Raw genomic sequence first — 14,404 nt, 5'->3', positions numbered from 1 at the left:
CTATTCTCAAACGTCACTGAAAACAAATCTCTACATTGTACTGCCGAATTGCCTCCATAAAACCATTTAATTAGTTGAACTCTTTCGGAAGGGGTATAAACAGCCATAGTGAAAAAAACACGAAAATAATGCTCAACAATTATTAATGCAACGTGCAGTAACACAGCAAAGTGAGGTCTGCTGACTCCCGGTTCAAAAAATAAAAACGAAAAATTCCGCCGCCTGCAAGCCGCAACCAGGCGGTGTTGCCATTATTTTGGGTAATACGATAACACGATCTGTATAGAATCTTGGTAATTATATACTTTTTACAGAATACGCTATTTCCTTATTGATAAGGATGCGATAAAAGATTTAGCTCGGATTTAATTTTTTTTCGCAACTAAAGCCAGTAAAAAATATGCAGTATTTTTTCTTATTGGTTAAAATGCTATAAAATATATACAGGTTGGCGAATCAATCATTATGCATAAAGAGATGCTTAACCGTCGAAATACGCGCTCTGCAACTCGCCTGCTACGTCGTTGTTAGTTGTTTTACAGAGTAAGCATCAATGACTGTGATGTGCGTAACTGCTATAAAATATTATGTGAAAGATAATACAACCCACGTAGAATCGTTTCTGGATACCATTTCACCAAAAGGGTTTCAAGAATAATTGGCGTTAGCAATTTTCTCTCGCAACTTCTCTAAATTTGTTGGCCTACTACATTCGTGTTTGTAAATGGTCTTCTTAAGATAACCCCAAAAATAAAAGCCATTTGGGGAGAAATCTGGAGATCTAGCAGGACATTTTAATATCATTAGTCCCACTAGTAAGACTGTTAGGAAAAGTATTTGTTAAAAATTCCTTTACCAAAACAACATTATTCGCAGGAAAGCCATCTTGTGTTACGGTTTTATCTTAAAACAAAAATAAAATATTTATGCTCAGTTAATTCTCTTTAATTTCAAAGCGAAATATCAAATATTAACAGCTAATTTTTTTTCAGGGTAAAATAAATCTCGACCAGAGTTTCATTACGTAATTTATTTCAAATGTCAAACATACTACACTTAAGGTATACATAGAGACACCCTCCTCACAAACCCAATCTGAAACAGAAAGAAAACCATTGATGAGAAAAGTAAATATAAGATTTTGTTTAATATTTTTGTTAGGTAGCACAGTTGCATTGCATTAAAAACCATCATTTGATTTACCTTGGCCAGTGTTGATATAAAAACTGGAATGGGATTCCATTATGTACGACGCGACGTCTGCGATGGTTGGTTTATCAAAATTGGATGCTCTTTATTTTCACATCTTTTTATTGTAGGTAAAATGTTATGAGTTTTCATTTCAGTAAAATTGTAAACAAATTAACTGTCAAACCTAAATATTGATTTTCTTCTCAAGATTTCATTCTTTTTTAAGTTTTATTGTGGCTGGTACATACTTAGAGATCTTACAGTAGTACCTAGTATATGCTAGGGATTGTCTACATTTTTGGAAGGTTCCAAGGTTGACAAATGACTTTTCAGATTTGGGTTAACGGATCATTTTTCATCAAGACTTCAGATGGTATCACTTTAAGCGGATCTTTGAAGCAAAACCCTATCTAGGTCTGTTTTTTTTTGTCAGGTGAAATTATAGTCTTGCCTAGGACAGTTTTAAAATTACAGACTAAAGAGTTTTTAGGGTGTCCTGCGTTTTTTGTGCCAAAGATCAAAAAAAGGCCGCAATTCAACTTAGGTAAGTTTGCACGTGGCACATGGTCAACTCATTTTTGTAAATTTTCTTATAATCCTATTATTATTTGCATTTATTTTGGTTTTATTTGAAAGTTTATAAAAGCGTTCAATCTTTTAAAGCAAAATTTTATTGAAAAATTATCTTGCTTACCTGAAAAATTTCTCAGCTACATATCTAACATGTGGTTTTCTTTTTAAGCCTTATCCTTCGCAATTCTTGCGGGGGCATTTTGGTAAATAGATTTTATTATATTTAAAAATTAGAATATTTAAACGTAAACATATATAAAATAATCCAATATTAATAAAATTTGTAACATATATCAGTTTGAGAACAAATGGAATCAATAAATCACTTTTATATATAAAAAGAAAACGGGATGATTTGATTACTTACATTTAAGCCAGATGCATGGAGTTTTCTTATTCTCTATCGGTCCGAACAAACAAAAGTTTTCCCAGGATGTCCCAGGACTACCTACTAAGTCTTGAAGATGATCTTGATGAATCCGCCGTTGACAGTAAGCACGTTCTTCTTCTGTTGACGTTTAACGGAATCTACCGACTGCGCCAATACGCCCTTGTAACCACGATTTGAACCTCCTCATTAATTTGTTCAGCGTTGCCTCATATACTTTCTCAATCCATGTAAATTTTTACCACACATATTGAGAAATTTTTATGGATGATTATCCAACCACCACTGAAGTCACGCCTTTCCTGATGCACACCAGATGGATTCCAGGTTCAGGGCGACAGGCCACAGGCATCAACAAGTAGTACAATCATAGACGTACAAAACAAAGACCAAAATTTAGGTATTTGTAAATAATATTTTACTAGCAACATTTAGTTGACTTTGTATATTGGTTTATAGTTGACACTTATCACTTCGATTTATCTTTAAATACTGGGAACTGAGTATATGCAAATATGAGAGGTAAAACATAACTTATATAATGCCTAATTAACGGTAAAGTAAGATTTTTTTACCATTTGAATCCATATTGAAATTATATTCACTTTTCTTTGTTCTAATATTTCTTCTTATTAGTTTGATAACTGTGACATTGTCTTGTCATCCTTCATAAAACTAAAGCTGGATTTACCGTTAACGTTTGCGTTTTCTTTATACAGGGTAGTCCGGTTTCGATGGCGGAAAATTAAATGGCCGACGGAGAACGAAAAAATAATAATGTGTCAAAATTCTAATTAAAAAAATAATTTTTTTTATTTTTCTTAAACCACTTTAGATATTTTAATGAAATTTGGCACGTTTAGACAGTTAATCAAGACGCATCTTTTTGTGCAAAAATCATTAATTTTATTTACCAGTGGCGTGTGTGCGGGCCGATCTTCATACAATTTTAATTAATTTTAACTAAAAAAATTATGCGCCACTGTTTTTTTTTTAATTTATTTTTTTTATGAAATCCTTGTTTAATTTAAAATAAAAACATCTCTTTACTTTTTGTCGTACGACACACCGTTTGCGAGTAAAAATGCAGATTTATAAAAACACATAAGAAGAAGACACATTTAATTCGTTTAAAAACAATAACAAAATAAAAACAATTGATAATTAAAGAAATTGTTCAAAATGCAGCCCATCGATCTCAATACATTTTTTTACACCGAGTTATTAAGGAGTTTATTGCAGCCAGTACCACAAAATTTTGATTTTGCATGTCATTACACGCTTCCTGAATTCTTAAGGTTAATTCCTCTCTGTTAAATACGGGATAAGCGTAAACTTTTTCCTTAATGTTTCCCCAAATGTAAAAATCTAGTGGATTAAGATCCGGTGACCTGGGTGGCCAGGGTATTGGTCCAATACCATTTTGATCATTAATATCATTCCTCCCTAGCCGGCCAATCCACCTTCGAGGGTAATTATTATTAAGCCAGTTTCTTACACCTATTCCAAAATGTGGGGGGCTCCATCCAGTTGTATCCAACTTTCATGTCTCAAATTAATGGGTAAATCCTCAATGTAGCCCGGCAGACTATTATTTAAAAGGTAGGAAATGCGGACCACAAACATTATCACGAATAACGCCCAACCAAACATTAATGGAAAATTCATTTTGAAACAATCTTGAGGATTCGGTGTTGTGCCCAAACACGAATGTTATGAAAATGTATGACTCCGCGTCTTGTAAAACAAGACTCATCCGTCCAAAGTATCTTGTGTAAAAAGTCGGGATTTTCCTCTGTTGAGTTTAAAAGCCACTGACAAAATCTCCAACTCTCTTTTCAGCATCACCAGGGTGTAAACCCTGAACAGGCTGTAGGTGATATGCATGCCTGTGGTCAGCGTGTAAGGTTCGCAATATTTGAGATTTAGGAATTTGTAGTTGTTGAGCTGCCTTGCAAGAGCTCAGCCTTGGATTATTATCAAAAGTGCGCAGTACACGATTTTCATTATTATTTCTCTGGTTTCGGTATTGTTCATTATTACCACGTAGACCAAAGTTCCTAAAATTTTGATGTGTTCTAATGAACACGCGAGCATCTGGAATTCTTCTATTTGGATACCGTCTTCGATATTCACGAACTGCGGCTTCCGCATTTCCATCACAAAATCCATAACAAAAATGAATATCAGAAATTATTTATTGAATTTCGGAATCCAGATTCTTGTGTCTTTTTTAGAACCCAACAGAATAATTTAGAGATATTTGGAAAATTTGTACTCATATTTTTTCTAAATACTGGTAACAGTTTTATGGTCCATTTAAAATGTTTCTCTCCAACATTTCTACTTGATCGTGTAGCTCGAGTCGCTTTTGCTACTGGATCTTTTCAATATAAGTCTCTTGTGTGGCATTTATGACAATCATGAAGGATGTCTCTAAAGTCGAAACCATATTAAAAATTTTTTGGCAAGGAATCGGTCTATTTTCAAATACAATTTAAAATAAATCTCTACATTGTGCTGCCAAATTGCCTCCTTAAAACCATTTAATAATTTAAACTCTTTCCGAAAGACTTTAAACAGCCATAATAAATTGACAAAAAAAATAAAACATTCTGTAAAAAATAAAATCAGACGATGGGAGGCGGTGTTGATACTATACCCCAACCTATTTATATTCGCAGTGGCTTGACAGTTTTATCAATTCAAACCAGTAAAAAAAAATTTTTATTAATTTAGTGAAATATACGATAAAATATTCATATATACCGGCGGTATTTTTAAGGGTTCGTCGAACCGGAATCATTAAAGCAAATATTATTTTATCGTTTAAGATGCCATAAAATATGTTTCTGCGCTTTGTTATTAAAGATCATCGACGAAAAGTCAGTTAAAAGATTTTTAATCCTCTTTTTATCACAGTTTCGATGATATAAAAAGATTACCACGAAATACTTCATTTCCTCACCCTCTAGATTGCGTCAAACATTATCTCGTTTTAACGGAAGTTCTTGTAGCTTTTACGCCAGATTTCCTCACCCAGTTAACAAATGGCTGTTTTTAATTTTCTTCCAAACATTTTTTAACTCTTCCTACCCCCAACCCTCGCCTTAGGTACTATTTATTTTTTTTACTATATTCATACTGGAATTCACTGATTAATTTAAGTTTGCGTTCTTTTCGTCCAACTAGCTTATTTAAAGATTAGTCTCAATAATTATGGTTTTTAGAAGCAATAAACCCGATATTTAACTTTTCTACAAACTGAATTCATATTTTTTTAAGAAATGACAATTTGTCAGCAGATGTTTTACTGAATCTGATTAGAGCTATGGTAGTTGTGTGTGACATATTGATTAATAAAGTCACGTAAAACAGCCTTTTTTTAATAACAATGTTAACATTTTTCAAACTTTCTGTTGAACCTAATTTTTAGTTTAATAAATATTTATAAAAAAAACTAACATAGTAAATAATTATTTATACTTATACTAGAAAAAAAATTAATGACAATAAATGCCCAAAAAGTTGACCATCGGACTGTAAATAAGGATGTTCCTCTCCAAATTTTTAGGGACACTGGACAACATTTGTAGGCTTATGTTTTCGAAAGCATTTCCAAAATATTCCTTTTACTTGTCTGTTATTTTCGGAGGAACGATGAAAAAATACGATGCAATAGAATTAAAGAATCTGACAAATGATTACAATTTGTAGCTCCACTTCTTCCTATGTACTGATTTTGAAAAGTTATCAGAATGTGGCAAAGCTTTATCTATTTAAACCTATTTCTTACCTCTTAGACAATATCGTCCAGTAAAATCGCAAAGTAATTGTAGTCAAAAAGTCAGTTCAGGGATTGGAATCAGAATAGTTAAAGTTGTTAAACTTTTTAAATGAGCTCTTACTGTGAAAACTGCACTTAAGGTGCACTTAAATATTATTATTCTGCACAATTTGTTTTTGTTTGGGGACTTTTGATACTACGTTTTAAAAACGGCAAAAATAAACAAATTCAAATAATACAAATTAACAAAGCTATGTATACCAGAGACGAGAGCAGAAAAGTTGATTGTTATTACAACGAAGCTATTGCTTCAGGCCATTTAACCGTCTTTATAACTTAGGAAGATATGAATCCAGAACAAAAGAGCTTTTATGCCATCCATTTGGGACTCACCGTCTTTAGTAAATATCGAATCTATCACAAGTGATATAGTCAGTTATTTTTAAACCAAGTAAACAATATTTATTTATATATGATAAACAGATTGATGATGATAACATATTCTGTTCATAGGCATACCTAATTGAGCACGCATTATTTTTTTAATCATGTGAAAAAGATGAGGCAACAAATTACAGGCGCAATTCAATCTAATAATTGCCAGATAAACATCGACAATTAGTTAATTAGTTTTTACTTACAGGGTTCAAACAAAGTTTGTATCAACCGAGAGGTATTTAGGTCGGAAAAAAATTAATTGCATGTGACACTATTACAGTTGATTGAAGAATATGGATAAACGTATTTTTCAATCTATGCTATTACGATTCCTGAAAGGGCAAATGTGTTTCAGACGCGAATTCATTGAAGTTGAGAAGGGATAAGTGATACACGGTCTGTCCAAGGTTATTTTGTAAAGCAATTGGTGCCAAAAACTATTGGATTAGCAATACATAACCAATTTTCGATGCTGATGAAAGTTGCAATAAAACGAGCAGGAACCAGAACTCGTGGACTAGTTTATGAAATGCAACTATATTATAGATTAGCAATAAAAAGAATTCGCAAAATAACCTCACAATTTGCAGAACCGAATAACCTTCCAAAATTTGGGTTTTTTCGATTTTCGGGTATACCCCCTCGTATCGAATTTTTTCACTAAAATTTTTTTTTTCGAAATCGAACTAACTATACCAGCGTCTACTTTAGACCACCTACATTACGAAAATACCGGGTTATAACGAGATTCGAGCAGAACTAACTAAATGACAGCACTTTGAAAATTCGGAAAAAGTCATTTTTCGACCTCGTTTTTGAGGCCAAAAATGGGCTCCAAAAATGCGATATCTTAGCTACTATCAGAGTTACGACCATGTGGATGGTCTCGTTGGATTCAGAAAGACAAAACTAAGACAAAACCGTTGGAATTTTCCAGATCGGACCAGTAGACGCCAAGATATCGACCTCCAAAATTTGGGTTTTTTCGTTTTTTGGGTATACCCCCCGTATCGATTTTTTTCACCAAAAATTTTTTTTTTCGAAATCGAACTAACTATACCAGCGTCTTCTTTAGAGCACCTACATTACGAAAATACTGGGTTATAACGAGATTCGAGCAGAACTAACTGAATGACAGCACTTTGAAAATTCGGAAAAAGTAATTTTTCGACCTCGTTTTTGAGGCCGACAATGGGCACCAAAAATGCGATATCTCAGCTACTATCAGAGCTACGACCTTGCAGATGGTCTCGTTGGATTCAGAAAGACGAAACTAACAAAAAACCGTTGGAATTTTCCAAATCGGGCCAATAGAAGCCGAGATATCGACCTCCAAAATTTGGGTTTTTTCGTTTTTTGGGTATACCCCCCGTATCCATTTTTTTCACCAAAAAATTTTTTTTTCGAAATCGAACTAATATACCAGCGTCTTCTTTAGAGCACCTACTTTACGAAAATACTGGGTTATAACGAGATTCGAGCAGAACTAACTGAATGACAACACTTTGAAAATTCGGAAAAAGTCATTTTTCGACCTCGTTTTTGAGGCCAAAAATGGGCTCCAAAAATGCGATATCTCAGCTACTATCAGAGCTACGACCTTGCGGATAATCTCGTTGGATTCAGAAAGACGAAACTAAGACAAAACCGTTGGAATTTTCCAGATCGGGCCAATAGAAGCCGAGATATCGACCTTCAAAATTTGGGTTTTTTCGTTTTTTGGGTATACCCCCCCGTATCGATTTTTTTCACTAAATTTTTTTTTTTCGAAATCGAACTAACTATACCAGCGTCTTCTTTAGACCACATACAATACGAAAATACCGGGTTATAACGAGATTCGAGCAGAACTAACTGAATAACAACACTTTGAAAATTCGGAAAAAGTCATTTTTCGACCTCGTTTTTGAGGCCAAAAATAGGCTCCAAAAATGCGATATCTCAGCTACTATCAGAGCTACGACCTTGCGGATGGTCTCGTTGGATTCAGAAAGACGAAACTAAGACAAAACCGTTGGAATTTTCCAGATCGGGCCAATAGAAGCCGACATATCGATCTCCAAAGTTTGGGTTTTTTCGTTTTTCATGTATACCCCCGTATCGATTTTTTTCACTAAATTTTTTTTTTTCGAAATCGAACTAACTATACTAGCGCCTTCTTTAGACCACCTACATTACGAAAATACTGGGTTATAACGAGATTCGAGCAGAACTAACTGAATGACAACACTTTGAAAATTCGGAAAAAGTCATTTTTCGACCTCGTTTTTGAGGCCAAAAATGGGCTCCAAAAATGCGATATCTCAGCTACTATCAGAGCTACGACCTTGCGGATGGTCTCGTTGGATTCAGAAAGACGAAACTAAGACAAAACCGTTGGAATTTTCCAGATCGGGCCAATAGAAGCCGAGATATCAACCTTCAAAATTTGGGTTTTTTCGTTTTTTGGGTATACCCCCCCGTATCGATTTTTTTCACAAAATTTTTTTTTTCGTAATCGAACTAACTATACCAGCGTCTTCATTAGACCACCTACAATACGAAAATACCGGGTTATAACGAGATTCGAGCAGAACTAACTGAATGACAGCACTTTGAAAATTCGGAAAAAATCATTTTTCGATCTCGTTTTTGAGGTCAAAAATGGGCTCCAAAAATGCGATATATCAGCTACTATTATAGCTACGACCTTGTAAATGGTCTCGTTGAATTCAGAAAGACAAAACTAAGACAAAACCGGTGCAATTTTCCAGATCGGGCCAATAGAAGCTGAGATATCGACCTCCAAAATTAGGGTTTTTTCGTTTTTTGGGTATACCCCCCCCGTATCGATTTTTTTCACCAAAAATTTTTTTTTTCGAAATTGAACTAACTATACCAGCGTCTTCTTTAGACCAGCTACAATACGAAAATACCGGGTTATAACGAGATTCGAGCAGAACTAACTGAATGACAGCATTTCCAGATCGGACTAGTAGAAGCCGAGATATCGACCTCCAAAATTTGGGTTTTTTCGATTTTCGGGTATACCCCCTTGTATCGAATTTTTTCACCAAAATTTTTTTTTTCGAATTCGAACTAACTATACCAGCGTCTTCTTTAGACCACCTACAATACGAAAATACCGGGTTATAACGAGATTCGAGCAGAACTAACTGAATGACAGCATTTCCAGATCGGACTAGTAGAAGCCGAGATATCGACCTCCAAAATTTGGGTTTTTTCGTTTTTCGGGTATACCCCCCCGTATCGATTTTTTTCACTAAATTTTTTTTTTTCGAAATCGAACTAACTATACCAGCGTCTTCTTTAGACCACATACAATACGAAAATACCGGGTTATAACGAGATTCGAGCAGAACTAACTGAATAACAACACTTTGAAAATTCGGAAAAAGTCATTTTTCGACCTCGTTTTTGAGGCCAAAAATGGGCTCCAAAAATGCGATATCTCAGCTACTATCAGAGCTACGACCTTGCGGATGGTCTCGTTGGATTCAGAAAGACGAAACTAAGACAAAACTGTTGGAATTTTCCAGATCGGACCAGTAGAAGCCAAGATATCGATCTCCAAAGTCTGGGTTTTTTTTGTTTTTCGGGTATACCCCCCCGTATCGATTTTTTTCACTAAAAATTTTTTTTTTCGAAATTGAACTAACTATACCAGCGTCTTCTTTAGACCAGCTACAATACGAAAATACCGGGTTATAACGAGATTCGAGCAGAACTAACTGAATGACAGCATTTCCAGATCGGACTAGTAGAAGCCGAGATATCGACCTCCAAAATTTGGGTTTTTTCGATTTTCGGGTATACCCCCTTGTATCGAATTTTTTCACCAAAATTTTTTTTTTCGAATTCGAACTAACTATACCAGCGTCTTCTTTAGACCACCTACAATACGAAAATACCGGGTTATAACGAGATTCGAGCAGAACTAACTGAATGACAGCATTTCCAGATCGGACTAGTAGAAGCCGAGATATCGACCTCCAAAATTTGGGTTTTTTCGTTTTTCGGGTATACCCCCCCGTATCGATTTTTTTCACTAAATTTTTTTTTTTCGAAATCGAACTAACTATACCAGCGTCTTCTTTAGACCACATACAATACGAAAATACCGGGTTATAACGAGATTCGAGCAGAACTAACTGAATAACAACACTTTGAAAATTCGGAAAAAGTCATTTTTCGACCTCGTTTTTGAGGCCAAAAATGGGCTCCAAAAATGCGATATCTCAGCTACTATCAGAGCTACGACCTTGCGGATGGTCTCGTTGGATTCAGAAAGACGAAACTAAGACAAAACTGTTGGAATTTTCCAGATCGGACCAGTAGAAGCCAAGATATCGATCTCCAAAGTCTGGGTTTTTTTTGTTTTTCGGGTATACCCCCCCGTATCGATTTTTTTCACTAAATTTTTTTTTTTCGAAATCGAACTAACTATACTAGCGTCTTCTTTAGACCACATACAATACGAAAATACCGGGTTATAACGAGATTCGAGCAGAACTAACTGAATAACAACACTTTGAAAATTCGGAAAAAGTCATTTTTCGATCTCGTTTTTGAGGTCAAAAATGGGCTCCAAAAATGCGATATCTTAGCTACTATCAGAGCTACGACCTTGCGGATGGTCTCGTTGGATTCAGAAAGACGAAACTAAGACAAAACTGTTGGAATTTTCCAGATCGGACCAGTAGAAGCCAAGATATCGATCTCCAAAGTTTGGGTTTTTTCGTTTTTCGGGTATACCCCCCCCGTATCGATTTTTTTCACTAAATTTTTTTTTTCGAAATCGAACTAACTATACCAGCGTCTTCTTTAGACCACATACAATACGAAAATACCGGGTTATAACGAGATTCGAGCAGAACTAACTGAATAACAACTCTTTGAAAATTCGGAAAAAATCATTTTTCGACCTCGTTTTTGAGGCCAAAAATGGGCTCCAAAAATGCGATATCTCAGCTACTATCAGAGCTACGACCTTGCGGATGGTCTCGTTGGATTCAGAAAGACGAAACTAAGACAAAACTGTTGGAATTTTCCAGATCGGACCAGTAGAAGCCAAGATATCGATCTCCAAAGTCTGGGTTTTTTTTGTTTTTCGGGTATACCCCCCCGTATCGATTTTTTTCACTAAATTTTTTTTTTTCGAAATCGAACTAACTATACTAGCGTCTTCTTTAGACCACATACAATACGAAAATACCGGGTTATAACGAGATTCGAGCAGAACTAACTGAATAACAACACTTTGAAAATTCGGAAAAAGTCATTTTTCGATCTCGTTTTTGAGGTCAAAAATGGGCTCCAAAAATGCGATATCTTAGCTACTATCAGAGCTACGACCTTGCGGATGCTCTCGTTGGATTCAGAAAGACGAAACTAAGACAAAACTGTTGGAATTTTCCAGATCGGACCAGTAGAAGCCAAGATATCGATCTCCAAAGTTTGGGTTTTTTCGTTTTTCGGGTATACCCCCCCGTATCGATTTTTTTCACTAAATTTTTTTTTTTCGAAATCGAACTAACTATACCAGCGTCTTCTTTAGACCACCTACAATACGAAAATACCGGGTTATAACGAGATTCGAGCAGAACTAACTGAATAACAACTCTTTGAAAATTCGGAAAAAGTCATATTTCGACCTCGTTTTTGAGGCCAAAAATGGGCTCCAAAAATGCGATATCTTAGCTACTATCAGAGTTACGACCTTGTGGATGGTCTCGTTGGATTCAGAAAGACGAAACTAAGACAAAACCGTTAGAATTTTCCAGATCGGGCCAATAGAAGCCGAGATATCGATCTTCAAAATTTGGGTTTTTTCGTTTTTCGGGTATACCCCCCCGTATCGATTATTTTCACTAAATTTTTTTTTTCGAAATCGAACTAACTATACCAGCGTCTTCTTTAGACCACCTACATTACGAAAATACTGGGTTATAACGAGATTCGAGCAGAAGTAACTGAATGACAGCACTTTGAAAATTCCGAAAGTCATTTTTCGACCTCGTTTTTGATGCCAAAAATGGACTCCAAAAATGCGATGTCTCAGCTACTATCAGAGCTACGACCTTGCGGATGGTCTCGTTGGATTCAGAAAGACGAAACTAATACAAACCCGTTGGAATTTTCCAGATCGGACAGTAGAAGCCGAGATATCGACCTCCAAAGTTTGGGTTTTTTCGTTTTTCGGGTATACCCCCCCGTATCGATTTTTTTCACCACATTTTTTTTTTTCGAAATCGTACCAACTATACCAGCGTCTTCTTTAGACCACCTACATTACGAAAATACCGGGTTACGAGATTCGGGTATTTTTCGGGTATAACCCCGTATCGATTTTTTTCACCACAATTTTTTTTTTCGAAATCGAATAAACTATACCAGCGTCTTCTTTAGACCACCTACATTACGAAAATACCAGGTTATAACGAGATTCGAGCAGAACTAACTGAATGACAGCACTTTGAAAATTCGGAAAAAGTCATTTTTCGACCTCGTTTTTGAGGCCAAAAATGGGCTCCAAAAATGCGATATCTCAGCTACTATCAAAGCTACGACCTTGCAAATGGTCTCGTTGGATTCAGAAAGACAAAACTAAGACAAAGCCGTTGGAAGATTTGTACCAAATTGCGCTTTTCTAACTTTTTTAGTTCAAATTACCCTGACACCCTGAATATATTTAGTGTTAAAGTTGAGTTGTGTAGAAATCTGTTTTTTTTTTCTGTTATTTATAAAATAAAAGTTAGTAACTTGTGAGATTTATTTTTTCTGTTATCTTTTTATGGTAGAAATATAAGAAATAAATGTTCGGACTATCCGTACTTTTCAATTATTCGCGCCACGTTGGGTTCCATAGAACACGGATAATCGGAATTCTACTGTATTACATATTGTTGAAAAAATATCAATTTTAAACAATTAATTAGTTATATATAGGTAGACAAAATGACTTATAAAGCAAATAAAGAAGCGTATCTTAATTCTGTTGTTTTATTTAAGGTGGCTTTAGGTTTCCACTACTTTCTGATTAAGTAATTTCAAAAATTTTATGGTGGCTATCTAATAAGAAGAATACCTGCTTTTAAGACTGTTAAGCGAAGTTGTCGAACAAGTTATTAAATTTTTGTTTTATTTCAGTGTGAAATAAACCAGAAAAATCAAAAGTGGACATTGCTATGTAGTACAATCATCTTCAGGACAATATAAAATTATATGGCAATGTTACAGATGACAAACAAAATAATTTTAATTCAAATAAAATAGAAAGTCAAAAACTTCGGAGTTGGTAATCATCATTGATGCTTTACACCTGGACCAAAGGATGAAAGAAGGGAGACGTAGAAGGATTCCTACCCTTCCACCCATCATAATATGTCAGACGTGTTCATTGGAGGACAGATCAAGAGAACGTGTGGTCAGTGCAAGAATATTGATTTTGTCTTCAATGTTACAGTATGAGAGCCGAGTGTTATCTTGTTGGGATGGAATCAGTGAATTCAATAAGGTTTGGAAAAATACTAAAGGATTTCTACCAAACCATAAGGGCTGGTAAGGGGCTGTTTCTCGTTTACCGTATCAAAAAGCGCATGTTACCTTTTTCGACGCCCGACTTTTCTTCCAAACAGTCAAGCCAATCTACATCAGCATTATTAAGTCTTGTGCATCCATAGATAAAATTATCTCTTAAGTTGAGAGCTTCATTTAAAATACCCATTTCTTAAAAATGTTTTTTACACTTTTTCATCGCTGTCAATATGAAACATGTGCGTGACCTCACAGGGCTAGCATACTCCAATCCAGAATGCACCAATGAATATTGGAATCAATGAACCACAATTCTTAACAAAAAATTGTCAGATCTCACTCAGACCTATAAGAAATTCCTGCAGGATATTAAATGATACAAAAACACTGTTAAGTTTACACATTGAATTTTATTGAGCAAATAAATAGATAATCTTACTTCTAAAAACCAATAGGCTAAAGTTTAGCCAGAAGCGTGTGTTTCAGGGCGG

The 14,404-nt window shown here is 35.1% G+C and overlaps 1 protein-coding gene and 1 long non-coding RNA gene across 3 annotated transcripts in view; both read right to left on the bottom strand.

The window, feature by feature from the left end:
• The window catches only part of LOC126740428 (flotillin-2), a 512,088-nt gene that overhangs the window by 428,800 nt on the left and 68,884 nt on the right, over positions 1–14,404 (bottom strand). The window lies entirely within an intron of this gene.
• On the bottom strand, positions 7,476–11,560 carry LOC126740430 (uncharacterized). 2 transcript variants are annotated; one of them, XR_007661906.1, is made up of 4 exons: positions 11,004–11,560; positions 10,368–10,638; positions 9,788–9,945; positions 7,476–7,549 (listed from the first exon to the last, which is right to left on the bottom strand). It is a non-coding gene; the product is annotated as an uncharacterized LOC126740430 (long non-coding RNA). The 2 variants fall into 2 exon arrangements; XR_007661905.1 differs by lacking the exon at positions 11,004–11,560 and having other exon boundaries at positions 10,368–10,878.

This window comes from Anthonomus grandis, chromosome 9, assembly GCF_022605725.1.
Source record: "Anthonomus grandis grandis chromosome 9, icAntGran1.3, whole genome shotgun sequence".
NCBI lineage: Eukaryota > Metazoa > Arthropoda > Insecta > Coleoptera > Curculionidae > Anthonomus > Anthonomus grandis.
The sequence above is the reverse complement of the archived record's forward strand: the minus strand, read 5'-3'. Positions and strand labels throughout refer to the sequence as shown.